This window comes from Arvicola amphibius, chromosome 11 (genome assembly GCF_903992535.2).
Source record: "Arvicola amphibius chromosome 11, mArvAmp1.2, whole genome shotgun sequence".
NCBI classification, from domain to species: domain Eukaryota; kingdom Metazoa; phylum Chordata; class Mammalia; order Rodentia; family Cricetidae; genus Arvicola; species Arvicola amphibius.
This window is the reverse complement of record NC_052057.2, coordinates 115,845,277-115,858,472: the sequence shown is the minus strand read 5'-3', so window position 1 is coordinate 115,858,472 and position 13,196 is coordinate 115,845,277.

Here is a 13,196-nt window from a genome sequence, read left to right as displayed (position 1 = left end):
CACCTGCCAATGACATGTCAAGGTTTGCTCTCTTTATGTGTGCACACACATAAATATGCAAGCTCTCTCTCTCTCTCTCTCTCTCTCTTTCTCTCTCTCTCTCTCTCTCACACACACACACACAGAGTGAGAGAGAGACAGACAGACAGAGACAGAGAGACAGACAGAGACAGAAAGAGAGAGATTAATTCTGTGTGTGTGTGTGTGTGTGTGTGTGTGTGTGTGTGTGTTTAAATATAAAGGAAACGTCTGCCCAGACCAGACCAACTTGTTGGGTCCACATATTTCAGTGGACTTTCTCTTTACAGACACAAGAGCAGGACTGTTATTTTGCTTTTGCTTTGAAGCTACCAGTCAAGAAGACAGAGCCTCAAGTTGCTTTTTCAATTAGCAGAGTCTCTCTTGTCACAAGAAAGGTTCCAACAAGAGGGCTGCCTGAAAGCTTTCGCCCTCCACGCTGGAGCGACAGCCAGTGCCGGCTGCGGCATTTCCAGAACTGTCCTCTGCCCCAGCATTCTGAAGTGACTGGATGGAAGGAGCCTCTTAAAGGGCAACCTACTGTGCTGCATAATCCAAGTGTGGCCACCAGGAGCATAGCTGCAGCAATCAGAAAGGCTCTTCCAGCTTTGTGTAGATCGTCATTCAAGCATTTAAAAACCTGGAGTGTGTTCTTTCTATGTGAAGTGCTTCCATTAATGCTAATGAAAGCCACACATGTACCTCAAAGCCAGAAATGATGCCTCAATCTTCCCCCAGGAATCCTAGATGATAAGAAAAGATCTGGCCTCCCTTCCCTTTTGTAGTAAGGCAGGATGAAATCCTGGAGCCTGGGCAGAATCTCCGGTGGCTTAAATATAAACTCTCCATTGACAGACACTGGGGAAATCCTACTGTCAGAGAATACACACAAGTTCCAGTCCATGCTTCATGCTTTTCTGGTTTGTCTTTTTATCCCCACTCTGAAAGGACAGTAAAAAAAAAAAAAATCCTTTTTATTGTAAAAGTTATAATAGATTAAAGGTTTTCTTTCTTTCTTTCTTTCTTTCTTTCTTTCTTTCTTTCTTTCTCCCTCTCTCTTTCTCCTTCCCTCTTCCCTTCTTTTTTTTCTTTTCCTTCTTTCCTTCCAACCTCCCTTCCTTCCTTTCTTTCTTTTCAAATGGAGCCACTCAAGAAAATGCTGCTACCAAGAAGCAAGGCTTACCTCTATTCTTTGTGTCTAGAATTACTTCCCAAGCTCTCTCAGATTTTATATGGATGCAGTTGTTCATGTTGGTGCCATTTGTTGACAGAGATTTGTGTCCCACCCAGTCCCACAGCTGTTCAGTCCCTAAGAAACACACAGAGGTCTTTTATCAGTGAGGCATTCTCATCTTGCTTCCTCTGTGCCTGGGTGATGACTGCAGACTGAGCCTTTCCTCTTCCAAGAATTCTCCTGTTCTGGTTGCCCTGCCTATACTTCCTGCCTAGCTATTGGCCAATCAGCATTTTATTATACCAGTACAAGTGACAAATCTTTACAGAGTACAAGACCATTGTCCCACAGCAACTACCCCCCATGAATACTCAGCTGCTAAATGTGCTCATTGACACAGTAGCAAAACATGTGATTAACATGTTAATATGATTAACATGAAACAGCATTCCTTCAATAAAAAACAACACACAATATCCACCGTCATTATACCTATTAACATAGTTATTCCTTCCCAAACTTAGTCATGGGCACACTAGATACATTGCTACTTAAGGGTTACTGTGGTTTGAATGAGAATGACTCCCATCGGCTCATGTATTTGAAGGCTTGGTTACCAGGGAAGGCTTTAAGTTTTCAGAAGCTCAATCCAGGCTAAGTGTTGGCTCACTCCTTGTCATGATCATAAGGGATTTCCCTCTGAAGCTGTAAGCAAGCTCCCAATTAAATGCTTTCTTTTATAAGAGTTCCCTTGGGCATGGTGTCTTTTCCCAGAAATAGGACAATGACTAAGACAAAGGTAAAACTTGTTAACCTCTAATAACATGTTTTGGGAAGAGGGTGGCTAGGATGGCAGATAAACACAGGCACACACAAAGAGGAAGTTCGGAGACTGCTGCAGCCTCCATGAATTTCCTGGCTGGTCATGTGGCTAAAGCTCACGTCTTTTTCCAACTGTGTACCTTTTCTTTCTCTTTCAGTCGGAACCTTGCCAGTTCTTTATTTGGGGAATAAATATTGATTTAGTCCCAGATGGTTTGAGGCCATTCTAGTTCCTGTTATAATTTTGAAAACACTGAAAGTCATTACGTTGACACAGATGGCAAATTCCAAAGGTCTATCGTAAAGGTGTGCTTCCCCAGTTGGCAGTATGGAGAGGTGCTGAGAACCTGTAAGAGAGGGGACCATGTGGAGAGATTTTAATTCTTTGTGGGTGTGCCCCTGAAAGGGACCATGGAACCCTGCCTGCCTTCTCTCTCTGTTTCCTGGCTTATGATGATGGGCCTTTCCATCCTACCCTGTGTCCCTGCCATTGCCATCTAGAGTCTCGGCTATCTTTGTCTTGATTGGCTTCATGGTAAATTAAACAACGCTTTCTTCTTATGTTACTTGTCTCAGGTCTTTTCTTGTAGCAATATGAAGCTGGCGTCCTGGAGTGTGCCTTTCATTCTGAACAGTCCTGTACCTTCATCCTACAGTAGCAATTTCCCCTTCCTTGGTAATGGAAGTTAATCACTGCTGCTTAAAATTTCAAAGGAGTGAGTCTATTGGTTTAATAACGAAGAAAGAAGGTAGAATGGCGAAGCAGAAATTTTAGAGATACCATTATTATGTGGTCTCGTGGAAGCATTTACATCTGAGAAATAAGTGCCAAAGTTCTATAATCAATAGATTGTTTTTTAAATATTTATTTATTTATTTATTTATTTATTTATTTATTTATTATGTATACAATATTCTGTACTGTGTGTTTGCTTGCAGGCCAGAAGAAGGCACCAGACCCCATTACAGATGGTTGTGAGCCACCATGTCGTTGCTGGGAATTGAACTCAGGACCTTTGGAAGAGCAGACAATGCTCTTAACCTCTGAGCCATTTCTCCAGCCCCAATAGATTGTTAAAAATAAAGAAAAATGGAGACATTTTTAGATGAAGAGAAACTATCTACTTTTGTTTATTCAGATGTCACTCAAATGTGTCATTTATACTTAACATTTTATTCATGGGTTCTTTTACAAATACGTTTTAATTTTTTGCCCTTTTACAACTGTAAGTACAGGTATGCATGCATTTTTTACATTTTGTTGTTTGTACTAATTAGTATTCACAAGCACATGCTATAGTGTGAAGGTTTTGCTGCTATTGTTATTATAGTTCGTTTTGAATGACAGTGTGTAGTCCACGCTGGCCTCAAATGTGGCACTACCTTCTCTCTCCCTCTTAATGCTAGGCAACACATGTACCCGTGCAGCTGGCTGTGGAGCAGGCTGTCAGTGTCTCCCATGGGCCCATGTGTTGAGGTTTTCCAAGACAAGTGCTGACAGAAGTGGTGGGGACTTTAAGGGGCGTGGCTACCTGAGAGTTCTTTACGTCATAGTAGGTGATAGGGAGGAGTGCGTGTGTGCACAGTCTCATGAACCTCGTGTGTGTGTGTGTGTGTGTGTGTGTGTGTGTGTGTGTATGTGTGTGTGTGTGTGTGCGCGCGCGCGCGCCTTTGAGATAATTGCAGGATGGCTGTTTCCTCCTCTTCTAGCTGGCTGTAAGGTTTGCAGTTCTGCTGTGTCATGTGCTCTTACCACAATGTGCCTGCCTTTGCTTTTTATTTAAAAAAAAAAAAAACATGTTAATTATCTTCTCGGTTCTCCACACTTCATTTAGCTAGTCTTACCTAATAAACCGTCCTGTGGTTTTCAATTGGTTGTAGTTTAAACTCTTCCACTTAGCTCTTAATTTTAGTTATTATATTTTCTACTTTACACCTTATGTTTGGACAGTCTCCAACTCACCACTTCTACTTTTCAGCACTTTCTATTTTACCAATGAGAATTTGAAGCTTTCCTTTTGCCTCCAAGGTTAATAATTTGAGTTGTTCTACGGTCTACCATGCAACTGCTCATTCTGCAGAATTTGTGAGGGTTTCTTCTGATTATTTTACATAGAGTCTTATTTTTCTGTGCCCTGGGTTACCTCTGCCCTCACTGGATAAGAAATTAGAGCCGGTATAATCATCTCTTCAATATTTTCAGGCTTCTTACAAGCTGAATGGTACTATAGTTTTATCTGAAGTGATTAGTGAGCTATAAATTAATGAGATCCAAATGTTTTGTTGAGATACGTATATACAGAGTAACTTTTATTTATTTACATCATTAAATTTTTTAACTTGAGGAAACTATCTTGATCTAATAGCTACCTTTGGACTAGGCATTTATAGTTTTGGCTTTTGCACATTTGAGTAAAATGATATTAGCAAATATTCTGTTTACTCTTTATGCTCCATGTTAAACATTAAAGCCATCTAGAAAAGGCTATATTTAATGTTCAACATATTAACATTTTTACTGTAAACTTTAAATTTTTCGTCAATATGTCCATACGCTTGAATTTAAAAACCACTCTTGTTTGCTTTTCAAGTGGTTCTAAGTATGACATCTCTTTATTCCTGCTACTTTACACAATATAAGTGACACTATGGGACAATGACAACACTTTTTTTTCACAAGCACAACCGTGCAGATTTTTTGTGCGATTTGTCCTGATTGCATTGCTGACGTCTCACAGATTCAGTGGCTGACTGCAGTCACACTGTCTCAAGCTCTGCTGAGACCTCCTTCTGATGCCACTGAAAGCCTCAGATAAGGGAAAATAGATATTAAAAATTACCTTTAAAATGTGCATATTAATCATTGTGCATAGAGATATAATATTTTTCTAAGAACTTATAACTGTGCCACCTTGCATTCGATATTCGTTCCACTAAGAAGAGAAATCTACCTCGCAGTCGGTCATAAGAAGCCCTCTTTCCTCTTTCCTCCCGTTTCTAGCCAGACTGCAGTCCGTTTGCTGTCTTCAGCTTTATTGTATCTTAGCATGAACATTTTCCAGGTAGCCATCTGATTATAAAATTGTTCCGTTGGGGAAAATGGGACTTTGAATTACACTATTTCTCCCCAAATGAATATACAACATTACTCAAATAATATACATATCAGCTTACTTAAAATGTATTTCTTTTGAAACACAGGAGCAAATACTATCTCGTTGTAAATGAACCACTAGATATATTTCTTCTTCACCTCAGGGAACAAACAATTTACCCAGGATTTAGATAGAAAAGCAGAATATATTTACCTAGGAGAATTAAAATTATTTTGAATCTATTACCTTCCTTTCTATTTCCCAGCTCTGAAGCCCATCAAATTACATTCTCCTTAAAGACATGCTGTTAGAAAAAAAAACCAAAATAGAGATAGTACAAGTAGAAGCAAAATTTTCTTTCATTAATATATCAAAATGTATCATATTTTGGGCTACCATAGAGAGAAACTAGATCTTTCTTTCCTCTAGTTATTCATGGCCAGAAGACTGCTTCCCTGTGGAGACTGCTCCTACTTGATTTACTAAGTCTCATTGATCCTGCTGTATGCCATACCCCACCCACTTGTTCAGCGTATGTAGTCACCCCACCTCTCTGTTTAATTCTGATAAACACACAGAAATTATGGGCTACTGAGGTTTCTTCATCAAAGAGTGCAATCCACCCCACCCAGCTTTTCTGTGTGTCTGATTATTATTATTATTATTATTATTATTATTATTATTATTATTCCTTTGCCACTTGTCATCTCTCTTTAGCCATGCTGGGCATGGGATTATTAGACACCACAGCCCTATAGAATTTTTGCCTAAAGAAAACCTGGTACAGATTTTGATGGTATTACACCTGCAGCCACATTTCAGGAACTGGGGGACTAGGTGAGTTCTGAGCCTCAAAGTTGTGCTTGTCTTGACTCCAGGAGTTTTGGATCTGGCCTGTTTGACAGGTTAAAAAATCAACCAACTTGGAATTCTTTGAGTACTTTAACCAAACATTATGATTCCAAATGAGTTTTGGAGGATTTTAATCAATTTGCTTAAGTTTTATTATGGTGTCTGAATCAGTTGACTCAATCAAAATATAAAATTAAGGGCTGGATTGATGGCTCAGTGGTTAAGAGCACTGACTGCTCTTCCAGAGGACCTGGGTTGGATTCTCAGCACCCACATGGTGGCTCACAACTGTTACACTAATTCCAGGGGATCTGACACCCTCTGCTGGTCTCTGTGGGTATGAGGCACACACATGGTACACAGGCATACATGCGAAAAATACTAGTACACATAAAATTACAATAAAAATTAAAATCTATAGAATTTTATTTTAAAAAGATTTTATTTTCAATATGTGTGTTGAGTCCCCTGGGACAGTAGTTACAGGCTGTTGTGAGCTGCTAACAGGGGTGGTAACTCTGGCTTCTGGAGGACCAACACACCCTCTTAGATGCTGAACCCTGCCACTCTGTGGAAGGAATACTGATTTTGTTTTCTCTTTTTTGATCAGCCTTCGGGAATCCTGCTTGTCATGCTTGAAGGCCGTGTTTCTTCCTCCCTCACCCTGGGACCTGAAAGCAGGTGGGCACCTCCCGTCACAGCCTTCTTTCCCTAGTTCGTTTGAGTACCCTTAACAGTTCTCCGTTTGCCGACGTTACTCATGGTTGCCGTTGTCATAGCCTAGTCCTGCCTTTTGTCTTTACATCTGTATACACCATTTCTTCTCTCTGCCGTGTGAGAAGGTTAACAAGTGGGCATTGAATGAGCTTTGCGTTTCGAAGCCCCTTTGGAAATTCTATCTCAAATATAGCTATGGAGGGGTACCCTACTCTGTTCACCGCTCTGGCGCTGAACAAGGGAAAAGGGCTACAGAGGAACATGAGAAGCTTCTAGAAGATGGAGAAGTAGTGAATTCTCCCCGAAAGATTCCCAGAAAGAAATGTAATTTTCCTGGTGTCATGGTTTTACTCACTGGACCTTTGGCAGATATTGGGATTCAGTGGGCACGCACACACATGAATTTCCGAATTGTTTAGTCCCAGGCAAGGGTCTGGACAGAGATATGTGGGCTGCAGCAGACGCAGGGATGGATGGTTCAGAACGCGGGCACGTTCGAGGGAGAAGTGGGCTGAAGTAGGAAGAAGGCTAAAAGCATTATGGGGCCTGCTCTGTAAAGGTCTGGGACTTTTACGCATCATTTGCATAATGCAGGCTTTTCTGCCTGCTCTTAACTGTTACTTGTCTGCCTTTGGATGGGAGAGTCTAGTCTTCTTTGCCAACTGGTTTCTTTCATATGCTAATTACACAGCCTTTGTGTGAGGCCTTTGGACCTCACTCACTGCCTTATTCTCCAGCTTCACAGTGAGACCCATTTCAGACTTGTGAATTACAGAACCGAAAGATAATATATTCATATGATGTCAAGTTGCCAAGTGTGTGCTCATTTGTTGCACAAGGGTAGAAAATTAATTCAGTATCCTTAATAATCTCACCCTTTATTCGGGGACAAGGAAACTTATGATGAAGTAGATAAGGCACTCATTTCAAGTTATTTTAAGATCATTTATACCTATTGTCAGGGAGACACTATCCATCGTCCAAATACACTAGCCAGGCATTTGCTAACTTAGACATTTTAGGTGATTTTAGAGAACTATTTGCGATTTAAATGCTTTAATATGATGTTTTGATTTCTGCCTCTGGAGTGTCCTTGGGTCATTTAGATATTTTTACATTTAAATTTTAACTGTACAACTTAAGAAAGAAGGTAGACTAGACATAGGGAAGGGTAAGGCTTTGGAGAGAGTGTTACAATTTTTGGGAATGTTTGGAGCCGTGAAGTCATCCATGGTGGGTATATTTACCCTTCAAAAGTCAGCTGACACATCAAAGGGCCAGCCAGTCACTCAACCTCTTGCATCAGAAAGCTTGACTCACTGTCTGCTTTCGAGTTTACTTACTGCTGTCAAGGTGGTATGGTACTTATAATCCATATTACTTTCTACATAATATGCATGCACATAACAATTGGTGGTGTATTTACATATTTAAATTTTATTTAAAAAATCATTGCATATATTTACATATGTTTTGGTTCACATATGATTTTGCTGTATTTTTCCTCTTTATTGTTTCAAAGCATTAACAAGAAACTTACTTGTTACAGATTGTGTTTCTTTCCTCTAAGAACGTTTGGGGAGCTGACCATGTTAAGACATATAAATTTTCCTCATTTTGATGCTATACTTACTATTGTACCAATTGTATGTATGTAGTGCACAATACTATCACAGTATCTCACCTGTAATAATTGCCCTATTTGTAAATGTATGCATTTTTTATAATTCTCTTTACAACGGACAGTGCAACAGTGGGTGTTCCTGATGACCAGAGTGGCTGAGATGAAGAGCATTTAGATAGTTAAGTGTCAGCATGCATGATTTCAATGTATGGTACTCACGAGGTTCCTGCAGAGACTGCGCTGTCAGCCTTGCCAGCAGCACAGACAGTGTGGATTCTCTAGTTCTGACCAGTGGGGTCAATTTCTAATTTGCTGACACACTGGCTGGGAGGTCAACATTGTGCCTCATTCATGTTCTCAGCTTTCAAGTCAGTCCACGTTCATTGGAGCTTTATAAATGTTCCAGCCTATCTGGATGCTTTTCACACTTCACTAGTTTTCAAATAAATTTAAAAAACCCAGAATCTGTAGGCTAACGCTGATATTAATCCTTTGTTTTTATGTTGCAATTTTTCTCCTGAGTTATCACCCCTTTTTGAAAAAAAAATCATTTTAGTATCCTGTTCATAGCTTCTCCAACTTTTGGCCAAGATCAAATATAGAACTGTGTTCAGTTTGCAGAATATTTAAGGAAAATACAAATGTTTCTTCAAAATCCTTACCCAGTTTCCCCCAGAGTTAATACTTCATGTTGCCCTGATACCTTTGTCAGAACAAATGAGCAAATACAGATACGTTATGGATGAAATCCATGCTTGACCTGTGTCTTATTATTTTCTCCAGCGTCATTTTCCTTTTACATGTTTATTTAAATTTGTGCATGGTAACATATGTATGAATAGGTCCGTGTGCATGTGGAGGTCGGGTGTTAATACCAGTGTCTTCCTCTGTTGTTCTCCACCTTGTTCATGTGTGTGAGCAGGTATGTCTTGGTGTTAACATGTTTGTGAGGAGGTATGTGTGAATGCTAACATGTGTGTGAGCAAGTGTGTTTGAGTGGTAATGTGAGAGCAGGTATGTGCATGTGATAACGTGTGTGAGGAGGTATGTGTCAATGCTAACATGCATGTAAGCAGGTATGTTTGCATGCTAAGATGTGTGTGAATAGATATGTGTGCATGCTAAGATGCGTGTGAACAGACATGTGTGTGAACAGACATGTGCGCATACTAACGTGTGTGAACAGATATGTGTACATGCTAACATGTGTGTGAGGAGGTATGTGTGCATGCTAACATCTGTGTGAATAGGTCTGTGTGCATGTGGAGGTCACGGGTCAACACCAGCGTCTTCCTCTGTGGCTCTCCACCTTGTTCAGAGAGGTGATCACACATTCAGAGGTCTGGCTGGCCAGCAAGCCCAGGGATCCCCCTACTCTGTCTCCCCAGTGCTGAGGTCACATCATACATAGGTGTGCCAGGATGTTTCCTTTTTTGGTGGGTGTTGTGGATTAGAATTCAGGTCTTTGTGCTTATACTGCAAGCGTATTGACTGAGCCCACTTCCCGCAAGCTCCCCAGTATCCCATTTCAATTCTAGAATTCTGGTTAGTCTCCGAGTCTCCACAGCTTCCTCTCACCCCTGCCATGTTCTCAGACTTCAGTTTTCAAATCGTTACTCATCATTTATTTTCATCATCATATGGATGAAGAAGCATGACATATATCAGCCACGAATAGGACTCAAGTGACAGATACACACCGTACATTAAGTTACCGTTATTTGCAATTTTAACAACTATCTGAAACTAGTCTAAAAGCAGCAAGAGGAGCTGATTATTTTAATTAAAACTTTCAAGTTCTGTCATTTACCTTTCATTACAGTATGCTATTTTTTAAAGATAAGAACTCATAGTAAGACCCTTCAGTAATTTCATTTATATATATGCTGCTTCATATATATATGTATATAATGGCAGCATGCTAATACTTTTTACTGCATATTTAAAACCATATTAAATACAACAACTGTCTTGATCTTTAAAGTGACAGTTAAGAAATATTAACATTAGGAATTGCACATGATGACTCCCAAACCATTGTGCTGTGGCTTCTTCATCACTGGTTTGTCCCTCAACAGACCTGGTCATCTGCAGCACCTCCCACTACCGCTGAAGGCAAAGCATGTCTTACCTTTGCAATTTGACCATTTGGTGAAGTGTTTCAAAACATTTTTAACAAATCCCTCCCCTCAAAAGTTACATGTTTGGCTCCTAATAGTTCCATTCCCTCTGAAACTATGGGGGACAATTACATGCTACCCACTGGCCCTAATAAGCTTATCATAATTAGGGTCTATCATAATACCAAATGCATTTAGTCCAACTTCAAAACTCTCCATAGTCTATCACAGTTTCAACAATGTTCAAAATTCAAAGTCTCCTCTGAGATCTAAGCAATCTCTTAACTGTAATCATCAGCAAGATCAAAACCAAAACAACATCTCATGCTTTCAACATATAATGGCATAGGATATACATTACCATTCCAAAACATATGGAAGGAAGCATAGGAAAGAAAGACTGGACCAAAGCAAGACCAGAAACCACCTGGGCAAACTCCAAAGTCTTCATCTTCATGTCTGTTGTCAAAGCACTCTTTGGATCTCCAACTCCTATCAGCTTTGTTGACTGCAACACACTTTTCTCTCTTGGGCTCGTTCTATTCCCTGTTAGTAGCTTTCCTCAGCAGGTATCCCATACCTCTGGCATCTCTAACATATTGGGTTCTCCAAGGCAACCCAGGATTCAGCTTCACAGCTTCACTCAATGGCCTCTCTACTAGGCCACCATTCAAGTGGTACACATAACACATGCCTGGCCTCTGTGGCTTTCTTCAAGCACAGAGGCAATCTCCATAACCCGTTTCTTCTATCCTTAACTCTAAAGTCAGCTGAAGCTGCCAAGTTCTGCTGCTTGCTGGGGCTGGGACATGGTCTCCTCATTCAATTACATCTTCACCAGCTTTCTGTCTTTCACTGCCTAAGTTTGGCTGTCCTGAAACTCACTCTGTAGACCAGGCTGGCCTCAAACTCAGAGATCCTCCAGGCTCAGTCCTCTAAGTGCTGGGATTAAAGGTGTGGCAAAGTTTCCTTCCTCAAGTTGGAAATTTAGCTGACTGGGATTGTGCCCTGAGGTCACCACTCCCTTTATTCCATTTCTTAATCCATTTATCTCCTTGAACTCAGGATTTAGCTCCACCCCACTTCCTGGCGCTCTTTTTCTTCTCAAAATTGACATTTTGTATTTTACCCTGCTCACCTTTCTCCTTTTCATTATAAATCTTCATTAGAGTCACCACTAGTAGCTACACGACAGAGTCTATGCTAGGCTGTTTTGAGATTTTTTTTTTCTGCCAACAGAATGAATCCAAAAATCTCTCCAGTTTAGCTACAGGCAGACTCCTTGACAAGCACAAAAGGCAGCCACAGTTTTCACCAAAATATCACAAGATCGGTCTCTAGGCCACATACTAACATTCTTCTCTGAAACCTCGGGGTCCTCACAGTTCATCCCATCACACTTGGCACCATTGTCCTCCATGCTCCTACAGAATGGCCCATTGAGCAGTGCTGAAAGCATTCCACTGGATTCTGAACCTAAAGTACCAAAGTCCGAATTCCTCCAACGAAAACATAGTCAGACTCGTCCCAACCATACCCTAGTCCCTGGTGCCAACTTCTGTCTTAGTCATGGCTTTTATCGCTGTGAAGAGACACCGTGACCACAACAACTCTTATAAAGGAAACTTTTTTTTTTTTTGGTTTTTTTGAGACAGGGTTTCTCTGCAGCTTTAGAGCCTGTCCTGGAGCTAGCTCTTGTAGACCAGGCTGGTCTCGAACTCACAGAGATTAAAGGAAACTTTTAATTGGGGTGGCTTGCTTACAGTTTCAGAGATTCAGTCCATTACCATCATCATGATGGGGAGCATGGTGGCCTGCAGGCAGATACGGTGCTGGAGTAGCAGCGAGTCCTACATCTTGCAGGCAACAGGAAATCAACTGACACACTGGACAGTATCCTGACCATAGAAAACCTCAAAGCCCACCCCCATAGTGATACACTTTCTCCATCAAGGCCATACCTCTTCCAACAAAGCCATACATCCTATTAGAACCACCCACTATGAGATTGTAGAGACCAATTACAAACTACCACATGGAAGAAACTTACAAGACATATACCACTTACATCTGTCCTTCAAGTTATATTTGGCATACATGTTGTATTATAAATATCCCACAGTGAAGTATAATTGTGCTTTGAACAGTATTACAAGTTTCAATGAATAGGAACCGTCTTTAAATGTGCTTAGACATCACTACCATTCCAGATGCCTTTTTTTCAATTCTCAAAGGTCTGGATTTCCTCATATTGTGGTTTCTCTTCTCTGATTTCTTTCGGTTGATTTTAGTGTTCAGCACTAGAGTGGCACATTTTGTTTTCTTTCCCCCTTATATGTTGTGTCTTGAAAGAAACTCATTTCCAATGGTGTTTTCATCCACTATACATTCTGGGTTGATGGGGTTTGAAGAAACCTTTCTTTTGCTCAGTGTTTTGCAGACTTTCCATAGTCTCCCACGTAAGAATTAGATGGCTCTCCAGTCACTGCTCCTCTGTCACAGGCTGTGTTTCTGTCTTTTTTTCCATGATTATCGTTTTTGTAACCTTTCTACTAATTTGATTCTGATATGTTGGGTTGGATATTGATTTTCTGAATTTATTTTGGTAGTTGAGGTTGTTGAGTCTATACCTGAACATACACGTATATATACACCTATGTGATTTCTATAAAATCTGAGAGGGATTTTTTTTTGTCAGTATTTCCTGCTTTTTCTTTTCTCCCCTCTGCTATTATCTTACTGTTCTCTCTGTGTAGACTACATGTGCTGATGTG